This window comes from Tenrec ecaudatus, chromosome 15, assembly GCF_050624435.1.
Source record: "Tenrec ecaudatus isolate mTenEca1 chromosome 15, mTenEca1.hap1, whole genome shotgun sequence".
Classification (NCBI taxonomy): domain Eukaryota; kingdom Metazoa; phylum Chordata; class Mammalia; order Afrosoricida; family Tenrecidae; genus Tenrec; species Tenrec ecaudatus.
The window spans coordinates 83220775-83225824 of record NC_134544.1 but is presented as its reverse complement, the minus strand read 5'-3'; positions in this window follow the sequence as shown (position 1 = coordinate 83225824).

Sequence of the window (5050 nt, the reverse complement as noted above, 5' to 3'; positions counted from 1 at the left end):
TTGATCTATGTGTCTATATTTATAGGTTTAGTATTAAGGTGGCGGAAGGACCTTGGGCCTCTAATCAAGCACTCCTTCAATGCATGAATACTTTCTTTTATTAAATTGGCACTCTATGATGCTGACCCTCCCGACACAACTGCTGAAGCCAAAATGGGTGAACAACTAATGTGGTGAAGAAAGTTGATGGTGCCCGGTTATCAAAAGATAGTGTCTGGGGCCTTAAAGGCTTGAAGAAAAGAAGCTTCCATCTAGCTTAGAAGCAACAAAGCCCACATGGAAGAAATCTCCAGCCTGTGTGATCACATGGTCCCAAAGGGATCATTTATCAGGCATCAAAGAACAAAAAATCATATCATTGGGTGTACACCTCCATGATAATGATCGCTGAGGATAAACGGGTGCATAAGCAAATGTGGCAAAGAAAGCTGATGGTGCCCGGCTATCAAAAGAGAGATAGTGTCTGGGGTCTTAAAGGCTTGAAGGTGAACAAGCGGCCATCTAGCTCAGAAGCAACAAAGCCCACATGGAAGAAGCACACCAGCCTGTGCGATCACGAGGTGCCAAAGGGATCAGGCATAAGGTATCATCAAAAGAAAAAAAAACAGTGAATGAAGAGGGAAGTGCAGAGTGGAAACCCAATGCCCATTTGTCGGCCACTGGAGATCCCCTTACAGAGGGGTCTAGGGGAAGAGATGAGTCAGTCGGTGCGATGTAGCACCAATGAAGAATACAGCTTTCCCCCAGATCCTGGATGCTTTCTTCCCCCCCTCCACCCAACTACCATGATCTGAATTCTACCTTACAAGACTGGATAGAGCAGAGGTTGTACACTGGTGCATATAGGAGCTGGAGGCACAGGAAATCCAGGGTGTATGATACCTTCAGAAGCAGGGGTGTGGGGTGATACTGGGAGAGTGGAGGGTGAGTGGGTTGGAAAGGGGGAACTGATTATAAGGATCCACCTGTGACCTCCCCCCTGGGGGACGGACAACAGAGAAGAGGGTGAAGGCAGATGCCGGATAGGGCAAGATATGACAAAATAATAATCTATAAATTATCAAGGGCCTATGATGGAGCGGGGAGCAGGGAGGGAGGGGAAAAATAGAGTACCTGATGCAAAGGGCTTAAGTGTAGAGCAAATGCTTTGAAAATGATTAGGGCACAGAATGTACAGATGTGCTTTTTAAAATTGATGTATGTGTATGTATGGATTGTGATAAGAGTTGTATGAGCCCCTAATAAAAGGTTTTTAAAAAAAGAACTATATTGTATTTCTCATAATATGTGGCCGATGTATTAGAACCACTCAAATGGCACTCAAATGCTTAATATAATGCACCACAAGCTGTATGTTTCTGTGAATATATATATATATATATATATATATATATATATATATATATATATATATATATATATATATATATATATATATATACACACAGACGTATATTTACATTTATAATATAAGTTGGCATGAAACGTTTTCTGGAAAAATTCTCATTTTTACATGGGCTTTGTTTTTTTATGTACCAACTATGTGTTCGAATTCACTTTGAGTGGATTATGACCCAGTTCAACACTTTAGGTCCATGTAAAAATTTACCTGATGTTTTCTGAGACGGTAACTTTTTATTTATTTTTTTAGCTATTGGTGTCTAAAATTTTTTTTTACAATTCTGTATAAATGCTTTATAATCAAATCTAAAGCGAACAGGAAGATATTTCATTTACTGGAAAAGAATAAAATTACCCCGATTCACTGAATAAAATTACTGTGTAGTTTCTAGACTGGTTGTTATATAGTTCATTGATTTTCTTAAATTTACATGTTACTAATATATGCACAAGGCTTTCAAAAAGAAACATCATGGAGTCAGCATGCCCATTCCTCCCTCCCCGCATGCTGCCTAGAAGCAGTCACTTTTATCCAGCTGTTTGAGGTTTTTCTGATTTCATCTCCAAAATTACAGACATTCTTCTGCCTCTATTTCTTGATTAGTCAAAGTCAAATTGTTTACTAATGCTTAGTATGAAAAATTAGGTTTGAGTTCATTTTTCAGCTAATCTTCCCTACTCCTTCAAAAAGCAATGCTGTTGAGCACTTGAAATGGGCTAATATGCTGAGAAAGTAAAATTTAAGTTCATTTAAATTATATTAATCAGTTTTAATGTTGGCATATTTATTGAACTACACAGTGTCATCCTTTTTCTTTTGAAATTGCCATTTAACATTGTTAGGGTACAGAGAAAACTTAAGGCCTGCTCCCATATCATCTCAATGAAAATAGTGTTAACTCTCAGTGCCTTTAGTCTATTATGACTAATAAAGACTGCCCCCGTGGGTTTCCAAGACTATACAACTCTTCATTAGAAAGCTCTACCTTTCTTTTTTTCTTAATTTAAATCATTTTATTGGGTGCTCATACAACTCTTAACACAATCCATATATATGTACATTGTGTCAAGCACATTTGTATATTTGTTGTCATCATCATTCTCAAAACATTTGCTTTCCACTTGAGCCCTTGGTATCAGCTCATTTTTCCCCTCCTTCCGTGTTCTCTCCTCCCTCATGAACTCTTGATAGTTTATAAATTATTATTTTATCATTTCTTACACTGCCCGTCTTCCTTCACCCACTAGTAGTTGATGATTTCTAACTGCTGACCTTGTAGCCACTATGCCACCAGGGCTCCTTTGTGTGTACTAGTATTCTCTATTTTATCTGTAGGTTCTACTATCCATTGCAATGGCTACCCAGAATTCAAAGACAAAAATCCCAATGAAGGGGCTTACTGAGGAAGTTAAGAGGTTGTAATGCAAATGAGAACATACTGAAGTACTTTAAGGGCTGCTAATAGATGCCAAAAGGACATACCACTCTGCTGTAAGCCTCAATTCAAAGGCGGTAAGCTCAAGATCTGTGGATCAGCACACCCAGATACCTGAATTACGTGCCCCCAAGTACCCCATTGCAGTGTGAGTCCAAGGCACTTGGTTTTAATTGCTCTGGGGGCTACTAAATCATTGTTTCATGCTCTGTCTCTTGGCTCTGCTGCTGCTCTGATGCGGTAGCTGTCTTATGAATCTGGGCAGTTCACTGTCAGAGATCTTGGGCCCAGAGAATGTTCTCCACTCTTGGTTTTTGCTGGAATTGAGATGTCCCTCCTGCTTCTCGGATAGCTCATTTTAGATGCAGCGGAATGGCATTCCAGGAAGTCATGTGGACAATCACTCACTTGTGAATCCTATCACTTCCTTGGATCCACGTGATTCTGTAACCATCACCCTGAGATCTTCCTGTATCTCACTTCACCTTTCTACATCGGTCTTTGACAGTATGAGTCTGAAGAGGGCTCTGATTAGCATTGAACCAGGGCAGCTCTAGCCTGTCCTACAGGGTCACTATGGGCTGGCATCGACTTGATGGCAGTGAATGAGAGTTCCTGTTAGATGTCATGGAGTTGGTTCCGATCAGGTCAGCGAGGTCGCGCTTTTTATCTTTCAGGATTCCTATCACTATCGTCCACAGGATCCTTCTGCACCATGGAAAAGCATGCTTAAGAACCGGGGTACGCACTCCGGGCTCTACACGGCAGAATGACACACCAAAGCTCCAGGACCGTCGTGTGGCTCGCGGCGGCGGCTTGGGCTCCTTCCCTCCCCCACCTTGGAGAGTGGCTGCGGTGACTCGGAATCACAAAGCCAGGCGCGTCCGGGAGACGCCGCAGCTCCCAGCGCAGGCTGCACCTGGGGCTCTGAGTGGCGCCCCTCAGAAAATTCACCGCGGAGGCCGCCCGCTCCGCCTCCCCCCTCCCTTCCCTTCCCCTCCTCCGAGGGTAACTTTTTAATAGAGTATAAGGCCTTAGGTTTCTCCCTTGGAACACGTGGTTTAGGACTCCCGACCTTGTGACTAGCAGGCAATATTCAAAAAGCAATTGGCAATTAAAATAATCTTTGAAGTTTTCCATAGCAGTAACATGCACAGTTTATAAGTAGAAGATCAAGTTAAAAACTATGGGGCACAGCGCAGATGTAACACTAAAGATGAAAAGGGGACATTTTTCTTTTTCCTTTACCACTACACCAGGTGAATAGGTGCTGGCTACAAAGTCATAGTGCTGTTGAAATGAACAAAGTTGATTGCCAACTTATGATGAGGTAATCTAGGTTCAAAAAGTTTAGCATTCTCCAAAAACATTTTATGTAGCACTCCACTCTAATTCTTTGTCAGTATAATTTCAAATGGACAAAAGAGCAGTGGTTGAATATGTGTAGAGCGTGTGTTGATTATCTACAGATAGTTATTTTTACATCATATATAACAACTGATCTTTACATATTTATAATATATTATACATAACAACATAGCTCTACATGTACATGTAAAGATATGGTATTATAGATGGTAAGACAATATTGGCTCAGAGTGGCTTATCTGTAAGTATTTAAAAAGGAGCTCACCAAAGCATTTATTCCTTAGAGTCACTGGCAGGTTCTGAATTGCTACATTTGTTATTAGCTGAGTGCTTAATCATCAATCATCTACACTTACACTACATGTATTAAAATTACAAAATACTAGCTTCGGTCTCTTTCCGAACATATAACATCCTTCCAACTCAATTCTGGAGCATTGCTCTCTCTCAAGTAAATTAGACTCACTTCAAAAGTGGGTTCATGTATTCTTGCTTTTATACTTCCATGAAAGTTACAGATTCTTTGTAATATGGAGGCACTTGTATAATTTTTCAAGAATCTTATTACATGTTCATTGTGTAGTTTTTCTTAATCATTAACATTTGAGAAGCAGAACCAATTATGTATATTGAAGTTCACAGTATGAAACAAAAATGAACAGCATTATACACAGACAAGAAGTAGCTATGAGAGAAGAAATACTTTGTCATGTAAATATTTATTGATGTTTTGGCCATGTTCAAAGAGAAATTGGCAATTGAAGATTAAGAACAGTAGCATATATATATAGTTTATAATTAGATAAAATTTCGTTCATTCGTTCCCGGGTTTCGGCACCCCAAAA